Source organism: Galleria mellonella, unplaced genomic scaffold (assembly GCF_026898425.1).
Source record: "Galleria mellonella isolate WM207_F2 unplaced genomic scaffold, CSIRO_AGI_GalMel_v1 utg117, whole genome shotgun sequence".
NCBI lineage: Eukaryota > Metazoa > Arthropoda > Insecta > Lepidoptera > Pyralidae > Galleria > Galleria mellonella.
The window spans coordinates 2,208,179-2,220,530 of NW_026441980.1; the positions used below are offsets into that span (position 1 = coordinate 2,208,179).

Below are 12,352 nucleotides of genomic sequence, written 5' to 3' on the forward strand. Positions count from 1 at the left end.
CCCATTTGCGCTGAAACTCACCATGCCTGGGTGCTTCGTGTAGTATTTACTAGATCTATAATATTATTTCATAGTTTATATAGTTTTAAAAGAAAGACACAACACAGAAAGTAGTAAGTGAGAGAGAAACAGTAGTGCAAAACAGAAATAAATACACATTATTTCGGTGAATTTTATAGCGTATACTCTGTAACAACTGCCTCATTAGTGTATTTTTATGATTGATATTTGTCCATGGGGTGATGATTTTACAAGGGGAAGCAAGCCCTCCGCTACGAGTGTAGTGAATAAGTATAACATCAGAATACGATACATAAAATTTTCTTGATATAATACTTGTGACCCTTCCCACAGTGAGCACTCTCTATCTTAAAGTATGGGGTTTGATCTAAGGGCGAGATATTTTTATTTACAAGAGAAATATTTGTGTTAGGGATTGTAGGTATTTATTTTTTCTTATCCACTATACGTGTTGATAATAAAATAACAATATCACAGTTGTTTGTGTTCTATTTAAATCTATATTATTTTCCATATTAACATAAATATATGATATATGTGATATATATGTATATAATCATAATATCAACCTTTAACTATCCATTGCTGAACATAGATGTCCGTCTAAAGGGAGTTTTGCCAGTAGTTGCAACCGCAGTTAGTATTTGGTAGTTTTTTTTTATACAACTTAAAGTTAAGCAAACAAGCTAATGGTCCACCTGATGGAAAGTGGTAACTGTCGCCTACAGACATGAGTAGTACCATGGACATAACAGAGTATACTGTTTCGCCCATGATACCCCCCACGCGTTGCCATTCCTGAGGACTCAGGTGTTATTCCTCTGTACCCAGTAAATTCACGCCATATCCCACTCTTCAAACCGAAACACAGCCATGCAAACACAACTGCTTCACGGTTGAAACACGAATGGGACAGAGGTATTTTAAGAGGGACGTTGCTGCCCATGCCTCGACTATTAAGTTCCGTTAGTCGTCTCTTACGACAACTACAGGAAAGGAAAGGGTGGTTCCATTCTATTCCGAGATCACACGGGTACATATTGTTTATTAACATGAAACGTAATAAACTTTTATTTTTTTCATTGTTGAAATTAGTATTGAAAATGGTGGTATGGTCCCGGCATAAAATAGGACACTTCTTTTTCTCCGTAGATGTCATAAGAAGCGACTAAAGAAAGGTGAGGGATGGACAGCAGCGTTTCTCTTCAAACATCTCTAATTCCTAACTGTGGTTGCCAATCCGCCCGCCAAGCATGGCAACTACTGGCAAAATCTCCCAAGAGGAGGCTTATATTCAGCAGTAAACGGTCAAGGGCTGACATGATGATGATATAAAAAATTACATTCCATAAAGTTAGAAAACAAAATATCGTTTTTTGTATTAAATCTAATTCTTCATCCGATGGTGATGATTCACACGAATAATAGTATAGTCCATTTTAATAGAATTTAATGAAAATGTAAACAAGCAAAAAAGTAATGTCCAATAGTACTACAAATCATATTCAAAAAGAAGCGAGAAAGGTCTATTTGAATCGAAGTATTTGTCATTCCATTGTTTCTGTCTACCACAATGGGAGACGGGCGTGACAGATATGTATGATTGAATGTTTCTATTTATTATTAATTCCATTTAGAGACACGCTCTTGAACCTAAATGGTCACGTACAGTGCGGTTTCAAAGGAATTTTCTCCCGCGAACGCTCAGGTTGTAGAATGAGCTCCCTGTAGAGGTTTTTCATAAGGCTCTTTAAAAAGGATATATTAAGGTTTCTTTAGGATCGGCAACGCACACGTGACATCCTTAGTGTTGCAGACGTTCATAGGCGATGGTAACCGTTTACCATCAGACGGGATGTATATTTATTTGCCACATTCGTGGTATATGTATATAAAAAAGAGAGTATTTATACAATATGTATGTGGCAGTGAATTTACAGGATACAGAGGAATAACACCTGAGGGAATGGCAACGCTTGCGAAATATCATGGGCGAAATAGTATACTATGTTGTATCCATGGTACTGCTCATGTCTATAGGCGACGATTACCCCTTTCCAGCAGGTGGGCCGTCAGCTTGTTTGCCATTCTAAGCTGCATAAAACAAGATAAATTCAACTAAACTAGGACATGTTTTCAGTAAGTTTTACCGAATAGATCGTAATAGTTTATCGATCATGTTTTCCATCACGCACTACTGTGTATGTATTTGACAGTACGCAATAATCACTGGGCGTGTGATACAATTTTCCATATCGATATCACGAAGTGACGCGATCCGTAATAAATAAATCACGTTCGGATATCCAATAAAGATGGACATCAATTTTACTTTATCGACTTAAAGTAAGTGTTTATTATATGAAATCCATGTTACAGATGACGTATAAACGTTGTAACTACTAACTACGGCATGATACTGAAGGAAAAATAATTTAAATTAAGATAAACTAACTATTTATTTAGTTATTAGTATAAAACACGAACTTAATGCTACATAGCATTCTCTCTAAGTCAATCTTTGCCAAAAAAGAAATGTAATTCATGATGATCAGCCTTTAATTGTCCACTACTGTACATAAGCTTCCACGTAGGGGATTTGCCAATAGTTGCTACGGTTGCCAGACGGATTGGCAATTGAATCATAATACAAATTTAAATATATATATATATATATATATATATATATATATATATTACTATCAATACCAAATACTACAAATACCAATAAACTAACGATTGAGCTCAAAGGTTATGATGATGAAGACGATGATGAACTGCTTTCACAGTTTTTTATTTAAAATATGGCTTGGAATAAAGCTGGCTGGAAGAAAATGCATGAATTAGTTGCACCGACAAGAGAAAACTTTTAAATGAAAAGAAGACTAAATCTTACAAACTCTTATACATAGCTTTATTTTAAGCATTCCTCACGCGTTTTATTCATTGTTCATCTATTCATCACGAGCCTGAAGATAACAAAGATCCAGCAAGTAAAGATAATATGATTAACCCAGATTGGAGTCCGCGAATATTAAATATTTCGGACAAAGAATCACGTCCTGTAGAAATTCAGCTAAGTTATTCCCCTTCTTGAATATTTATCGTCGTTAAGTTAACGGTTATGGCGGCACTTGACATATACGGAGCATTATTTTTATTCGCGCTGTAAAAGTGGCGCACATAAACGGCGCGGTCATCGCTTTATGCGGTTAGGAAACGATCCAAACCAGTCAAGGCACTAACAGTGTAGTGTATACGATTTATTCTCATCCTACACGGTTGCCCATATGCAATAGCTTCAAAATACTCAACTAACTATAGACAGGGCTATGCTCGGAGTTTCTTTGCGTGACAAAATCCAAAATGAAGGTGTCGACAAAAGAACTAAAATTACCGTCTAGCCCGAAGCATAAGCAAACTAAATTGGCAATGAGCTAATCACATAGCTCGAAGAACTGACAACCGATGGGGAAGAAAGATTCTTGAGTAACGACTCCGTACGAGCAGTGTAGGATCCCCCATTAGACGCAGTGACGACATCAAATGCAATGCACGCTATTTGTGATACTGAATTTTGCGTTCTAAATTCTAATATTTTAAAATGTATTGCATCTATTAATTGAAACAATTTATCATTCGTTATTGCATTTTATTATTATTTTTTTATTCAAATTGGTAATATTATTAATTAATACTGTCTGAAATGACATACTCATTAGTTGAGCGAAGCAGAAACTATTTGTTTGATAGTTCTTCAAACATACCTAGGTATGGATAAATAATGATATCTGTGTTTGAAAATCAAACATAAGTTTGCATGTACATCAAAATTTCGTCATACATATCATTATTATGACTGTACAAAGTTAAATAAAATTAATTAATTATACATTAAACAAATACTATGTAATACACTGTACCCATTACAATTACATTTTGTACATTCAACATTAGCATTACTACATATGCATAGTGGTCTAGAGGCGACATTATCGATCATTCGATTGGGCTGTCATTTGTTCCGATCGAGTGACATTCGCTCACTCATCAATCAAACGCCATGTCGGCCACCCTCTAATCACGGTGTGGAAGTACGATGTAGAGGCAAAGAGTAAATTATCGGGTAGAATCGACACGACATGAATTCAATTCGGATTTAAAATCATCTTGATTCAAACACGTCTTTATTTTTTACCAAAAGGAGATTTTGTACAAAAGTCGTTTGTTTGGCCACCTCTGTACCTTTTGTATTTCTACCGTGAGGCAGTTATTTTTGCATGGCTGTGTTTTAGTTTGACTTTACAGGGTACAAAGGACTGTCCTCAGAACTAGCAATGCATGGGGTTATCATGGAAGAAAACAGTATACTCTGTTAAGTCCATAGTACTGCTCATGTCTATAGGCGATAGTTACCACTTTCCATCAGGTGGAGCGTCAGCTTGTTTGTCATTTTAAGTTGTACGAGTATAACAAAAATAAACTTGTTTACAAGCTTTAAATCGTAATCTTTTATGATTTTACTATTGGGTTCGGAATGTTATTTGCTGTATTGAATTGCTTTTAGCTAAAAGCGAATTACAATTTACAACAAAATACCAGTGTTTTGCTCTTTTGAGGGCAAAGCAAAAAACTTAGCTGTATCAAAATTTTGTGTTACTGTGGCACACTCACGAAATGAAAAATTATGTTACTTCTTTTATGTATTTTCCTTTTTTTGTATATACATATACGAGTATGTATGTATCCATTTATTTTTTGTGTATAATAATATTTATTTAATCAGACTACATAAGGCCCATTTTGTTAGTTATAAATTACTTAACCTATGTTAGTAAATGAGCGGTCGTAACGCTCTTGCATTGATAATACTAATAATATAATAATAATAAGCCTTCCAAAGTCCAACCCCGCGTCCGAGCTCACCATCTAGCTCACGTGGAAGGCGGTCACGCGTATAAATAAAACCTACGCGGCTAAAGGGGCAATGGCAAAAATAAAGATGGTGAATAATTATAATGGAGACAGTATAGGGTCGCTGCCCGGGGGTCGCCGGGGCGCGTCTACAACTGGCGGTAGGCGCGGCAGAATGCGAGCCAGCCGACCGGCCCCACCACCTGGCCGGTCCGACCCCTCGCCATCGACATCAGCTGGCTTGGCGCCGGCAGGGCCGTCACAGGCCCAGCAATCGGTGCCCGCCACTGGTGGTACACGTCGCATGAGGTGGACAAGAGCCATGAATGAGGACCTCATGCGTGCGTTCTTCAGGGCTACAGGGACAGAAACAGGCAGAACAGGATACCGGGCAGTAATGCACCGCGAGTTTCTGCGTCTTTTACCGGATCTAACCGTCTCGGAACAGAACCTAGCCGACAGAGTTCGGTACATACAGCGCTCTGGTATGTTTAGCGCGACCGAACTCGAACGATTGCGAAGTGAAGTTGTTCCAGAAGCAAACTCCGCGACCGTAGAGCAACCCATCTCAGACGTGCTACCTAGCGTAGAGGTGGTTGCCGAAACGCTTTCAGAAGCGGATGCGGACGGAACAACTTCCCAGGATATAGAGCATATGAGGAGCATACTAGACGAGGCGATTCTAGAGATCCGAAGAACTCCCCTCGAAGAGAGACCGAAGCTTCCCCGGATATATCTAAATGTGGCGACGCGGGATGCCATTGAGGCCACAAATGGACTGCTGCCTCAGTACCTTGAGGGCAGCGGTGACCTAGGAGAGACGAGTTCAATCCTGTTTGGCGCTGCGTTGGCAGTATGCCGATATACCGGCGCAAAAATGCCCCGGGCTGGACGTAATATCCAAAGGGATAATATGAAACCAGCCTGGAAAAGAAGGATTGAACGACGGATCGCCCAGGCCAGAGTTCTCATTGGTAGACTGCTCTGCTTCAGGGAGGGCAACACACGCCCGAGAATTATGCGCTCCATAAAAGAGGCCTTTGCTGGGACAGGTGTACGTCTGTTCCAGCCGGACTTCGGGCACAAACTTACGGAGCGCATAGATGAACTGAAGCAGAAGATCGCTGCATGGGGGAAGCGACTCCGACGGTACTCTGAGAGGGTTGAGAGGTATCAACAGAATCGCCTCTTTATGAGTGATCAACGGAAGTTTTATAGGAACTTGGAGCGCCCAAAACTACAGCCCACAGGACAAAGACCCGAAACAGCCAATTTCGTCGCCTTCTGGAGACAGCTGTGGTCTGTACCTGTGGAACATGAGGAGGGCGCATGGATGCACGATGTTGAGGAAGCATGTGCTCGAATAACGCCGATGAACGCCATTGCCATTACGGAGGAAGACGTGGTTGCCGCGATCCGTCGGGCTCCGAACTGGAAAAGTCCGGGGATCGACGGATTGCAGCACTACTGGTTAAAGGCGTTCTCGGCCAGCCATGCGACCTTAGCCGTGCAATTCCAGAGTGCCCTCGAAAACAGGACGCTCCCGAACTTCCTTACAACCGGGATCACTTATTTAGCTCCTAAGACGGACGATACCGCGGATCCATCTAAATATCGCCCCATCACTTGTCTTACGACAATATATAAGACGTTAACATCCGTTCTGAGCGCTAAGATCTCTCGTCATGTGTACGAGAATAAGATCCTATCTAGCGCTCAGAACGGATGCAGGGGCGGTAGCCGCGGATCGAAGGAGCTGCTCCTCATTGATGCTGTCGCTGGCCACGTGGTCAAGCGGAACCGTCGGAATTTCTCCGCCGCCTGGATAGATTATAAAAAGGCGTTCGATTCCGTGCCCCATTCATGGCTCCGGAGGATACTCGAGCTGTACAAGATCGACGGTACAGTTCGAGTGTTCTTGGAGGCATGCATGGGGCAGTGGACGACGATCCTGACTATCCAGGGCGAGCGATTGACGGATACCGCTGACCGGATAGAGATAAAGAGGGGAATATTCCAGGGCGATTGTTTGAGTCCACTTTGGTTTTGCCTGTCCCTGAATCCACTCAGTACTTTACTGGAGAATTCGGGGACTGGATTTCAGTATCGGAGAGGAGGTACACGAGTGTCTCACCTTCTGTACATGGATGACTTGAAACTGCTAGCTCCGAGCGTCGAACGCCTGACGGAGCTGCTAAATATCGTAAACGATTATAGCAGCTCTATTAGGATGGCGCTCGGAATAGACAAGTGCGCGGTCCTCCATATGCAGAGGGGACGGGTCACTCAAACTGAAGGGATCGCCACAGATCCCTCTAATATTAAAACCCTCTCCGAGGCTGAAACATACCGGTATCTGGGCATGTCACAAAACATCGGTGTGAAGGAGACGGATATGAAACAGTCAGTCCGCGAGGAATTTTTTGCGCGCCTTACAAGAGTACTGAAAAGTTCTTTGTCGGGCGCCAATAAAATCCGAGCTTATAACGGCTGGGTCATACCCGTACTCCTTTACACTTTTGGCGTGCTCAGATGGTCTCAAACCGATCTCGAAGCCCTGGATCGGAAAGTCCGCACAACTATGACCCTCCATAGAATGCATCACCCGAAATCGTCAGTCATGAGGCTGTATATCCCGCGGAAGGCTGGTGGTCGAGGCTTGTTAAGTGTTAAGACCATGCACAACCGCGAGGTTGACAGCCTCAGGACATATTTTCTGGAGAAAATAGACGAGGGTTTGCATAGAGAGGTCATAGAATGTGACAAAGGATTCACCCCTCTTTCTCTGGCTAAAGAGGACTGGCGAAAACCCGAAGTTTTGGGTACCTCTCAGCGGGAGGCCGTATGGAAAGAGAAGGAGTTGCACGGAAGGTTCTTCAAAGCCCTTCACGGGCCGTACGTAAACACGAAGACCTCCGTGCACTGGCTACAGTTCGGTGATCTCTTCGGAGAGACCGAGGGTTTTGTCTGTGCAATACAGGATCAGGTGGTTAAGACGAACAATTACCGAAAGCACATTCTGAAGGATGGCACTGAGGACATCTGTCGGGCATGTCGCCATCCCGGAGAGTCACTCAGACATGTGCTTTCGGGTTGTTCAGCTCTTGCCAACACTGAGTACTTGCACAGACACAACCAGGTAGCCAAAATACTCCATCAAGAGCTAGCTCTGAAGTACGGCCTCGCGAATGAGAGGTTGCCGTACTATAAGTACGAGCCCCAGCCGGTCCTCGAAAGCGACAGCGTAAGGCTCTACTGGGACCGATCCATCATCACGGACAGGACTGTTCTTGCGAACAAACCTGATATCGTGGTGATGGATCGGGCACTCTCGAGGGTGTTTTTGGTGGATGTCACCATACCGCATGACGAGAACCTCGTGAAAGCCGAAACCGAGAAGAAGAGAAAATATCTCGACCTGGCTCACGAGGTGACCGAAATGTGGGGGGTGACATCTACTGAAATCATCCCAATCGTTATGTCGGTGAACGGTCTTATCCCAACCAGTCTGGAACAACATCTCAGACGGTTGGGATTCCGAGGCGGCTCACTCCCGGGAAAGATGCAGAAAGCGGTGCTCTTAGATTCTGCCCGCATTGTACGCCGGTTTCTCTCCCTGGGGCCCTGAACCCCGGCCGACTGTGCTTCTGCCGGGGGTTAGTTGCCATCTCCTCTCCTTAAGAGGGGAGATGAGAATTTTAGTGAAATTTAAAAAATAATAATAAGCGTCAGGCTCTACTGGGACCAATCCGTCATCACGGACAGGACCGTTCTTGCGAACAAACCTGATATCGTGGTGATGGATCGGGCACTTTCGAGGGTGTTTTTGGTGGATGTCACCACACTGCATGACGAGAACCTCGTGAAAGCCGAAACTGAGAAAAAGAGAAAATATCTCGACCTGGCTCACGAGGTGACCGAAATGTGGGGGGTGGCGTCTACCGAAATCATTCCAATCGTTTTGTCGGTGAACGGTCTTATCCCAACCAGTCTGGAACAACATCTCCGACGGTTGGGATTCCGAGGCGGCTCAATTTCGGGAAAGATGCAGAAAGCGGTGCTCTTAGATTCTGCCCGCATTGTACGCCGGTTTCTCTCCCTGGGGCCCTGAACCCCGACCGACTGTGTTTCTGCCGGGGGTTAGTTTACCATCTCCTCTCCTTAAAAGGGGAGATGAGAATTTTAAAATAATAATTTATAATATACATATCGTACAATATCTGTAGTTATTTCTGTAATCTAACTAATGCAAATAAATTATATATCTATCTACAGAAAAAAGGATATGAGTGTCACTTCTATTCAGTATATTTATTCTCCATGTACGAGTGGAGGCACGGAGGATGAGCCTCGTGTCGACTTGGCTATACTAGGGTAAAACATTGATGAATAAGAAACACAAGCTTATCACAGGCTTACACGACTTCCTTATTTCTATAATGTTATTGACTGATTGATGAATGATGTTGATTTTACCTGTAAGTAATACACACGTATTCGAGTATATGCGAATAACGAGTACAGTTATAAAAATCGAAGTCATGCGAATCCCCATAGAACTGTGCGAGCGAAACTGAACCTTGTACTCAAAGAAATATGAGTAAAAAATCGATTAAAATTTTTGGACTTCACACGAATACAGATATTAAAATCGGAGTCATTCGAATCCCTATAGAACGGTGCGAGCGAAACTGAACCTTGTACTCAAAGAAATATAGGTAAAAAATCGATTAAAATTTTTGAACTTCACTTACTAGTTCTAGAGAACGTGCCGTGTTCAAAGAGCTTCAAAATTTTCGTGTTACATGTTTCCGGGAAAAATATTTTTATTGAAATAAATGTTATTTCGCGGACTTCCGCAACTTTCGGAATATACTGGTTAGTTAATTAGAATTATTTTGTTTAATTCCGCTACAATTAGCGTACGTGCAACTCTAAATAATAGTCAGAGATTGATGACTATAATGATGAAGAAATATTTCCAGGGGGGACCACGTGGAGGTCGACCTGATAGGGTATATTGCTAGCACTTGGACTAGTAGTCCGCGTTACTAACGATCCCTTCCCTGGTTAAGCTGTTAGGTGGTACAACAAACAAACTCACATTCACATTGAAGAAAATAACGACTATAATAACTGCACTGCTGTAACATAAAATATTAAACCAATAGCTATAAACTGTTTCAATACAATTAAATGAAACAGAGGTACTCTCTATATGAAATTACTAATAAATTGAAATATTCCATTTATATAAATTGGTCAAGTTTTAATTTTTTTTTGTACACACTGAGTTTTGTATTTTAAATCTTTTTGTTTTTTAATATTCGATAAAACTTCATCGTCTAACATTGAAATAAATTATTGCAAAAAATATCTCCAATTATCCAGTCCGAATTACCTATAAAGTTTCTAAAATTTGTTTCCATCGATAGCATATCTAAAAAACAGACCGTTCCCTAATTTCATCCCATTAGGACAACAGACTCGACAGTATCCCCATCTATCGACGCTGTGATATTGACAGACTCGGACATTCGTCTTGTCCACCGCAAGCCATTGGGGCTTATAATAGATATCTTTGGTGTAAGGAAGTGTTTGAATTATATGTACACATTCACTTAAGCTGATGATTAAGAGTTTAGCACGATTCGTCCGTTTGGTTAAGTGTAGATAAATTTATAGAAGTAATCTTTTGTATCCGCTGAATATAGATCTCGAGATCTCGAGAGAAGTAAGAAACACTTCTGACGTACTAGTCTATATGCATTTACTACATTTACTTCTGATGGGATTGAACTGTTCGAAATGATGCCCGCAACCAGGTGGTCACGGGCATCATTCCGAATGATTCCTGTCAAAGTTTTCCCCAGAGATAATTGGGTAGAGAGTATGGAGATTTGCAAATACAACGTCACTTCTCGTTCCTTATGGCTGTCCATGGAGGAGGCATATGTTCAACAGTGGACAGGTAACAGCTGATACGATGGTTTGCAAATAAATTTATTTAAAACTTTGCTTAGTTTTGGAATAAAAATGTCCAGGGCTATTTATTTATTGGATATACTCATTGAATGTCTAATAAATGAATTTTCTAAAGTTAGTTGAAGTGGTTGTAGACAAAAACGACTTTGACGTTAAAGATGAACACGGCGCTTAAAAGTTTCAACAACTATAAAATAAATGGGAAAAATTCAACTAGCCTGATACAAACCATAAAAATGCAACTCTTGCACTGGCAAGAGTTTGAACTTTCAACTATTAAAGGCAATGTACTGCTTTCTCTATATTTTTACTTTAACTCGGAAAGTCTTTTGTAGGAAACTTATTGTTCCTATTCAATAAAAGTTATAAAGGCCGTTAATCCTTTTTATTTTCAGAGTTGCTAGCTAACTAATAATGTAATATTAATATAATATTAATACAATGTTGTATTCTTTTAAGGTTGTTGCCCTCTGATGGTGAGCCACAAAAAATATGGTAAAATAAGTCACTTTTGTTACACATGAATGTCTCTGACCTGGATTTTTTATGCCACTTAGAATGGCAAGCAAGCTGACGACCCACCTGATGGAAAGTACCCATCGCCTATAGAAATGAGCAGTATTATGGACATAACAGAGTATACTGTCTCGCCCATGATACGCCTATGCGTTGCCATTCCTGAGGACTCAGGTGTTATTTCTTTGTACCCAATAAATTCACTGCCATATGCCATCATTCAAAACGAACAGCTATGCAAACATAATTGCTTCACGGTTAAAACATCAATGGAACTAAGATGCCCAAGCAAATGACTTTTGTACAAAATCTTCCTCTGGATTACTAAAAAATGGAATAACATGCCCTTCAAAAAACAAAATAGTTGGCTAGTTCTACGATATTTTCGGTATAATCTGTAAACACACACACAGACACATACACAGTATATGAAGTGTGACTTTTAAGGTTTACCTTTCATTTTGCTTGGTATTAGGTTTCACTGCTTATGTTTGTGACAAGAATTTTAATATATTTCTACCAGCAATTTTCTTTATCTCCTCAGTATGGAGACTATTCTTTAAGTACTGTGAATATACTCGTACTTTTTGTGAAGATCTTGCTTCCAATCATCAATTGTCATCATTTTTGCTGTTAACTGTCCACTGCTGAACATAAACCTCCTCCATGGAAATCTATCTATTAGTCCTGAACTACCTATTACCTCATTGCAACATATTCGAGATTGTCCTTTCATCTACTTGAGATTCATCCCACACTATGTTTGTTCAGAATCGACACTCAAAAACTTTTTAACATTTGTTGTCAGTACTTCGATCTTTTTGACCGGCCCATCACTACTTCAGCTTGCATATCCTTCGGGCTGTATCGATCACTTTTATACTTCTATGAACAGATCCTACAAGTACCACTAAAA

At 40.9% G+C, this 12,352-nt stretch overlaps 1 protein-coding gene across 1 annotated transcript in view; it reads right to left on the reverse strand.

Annotated features, from left to right (window-relative positions):
- LOC113523102 (glutamate receptor-interacting protein 2) overlaps window positions 1-8,310 on the reverse strand; it is a 465,085-nt gene extending 456,775 nt beyond the window's left edge. Inside the window, exon 1 of the mRNA XM_052894828.1 lies at window positions 8,238-8,310. The gene's annotated coding sequence lies outside the window, so the exon portion shown is untranslated. The remainder of the gene's footprint in view (window positions 1-8,237) is intronic.
- Window positions 8,311-12,352: the final 4,042 nt, after the last annotated feature.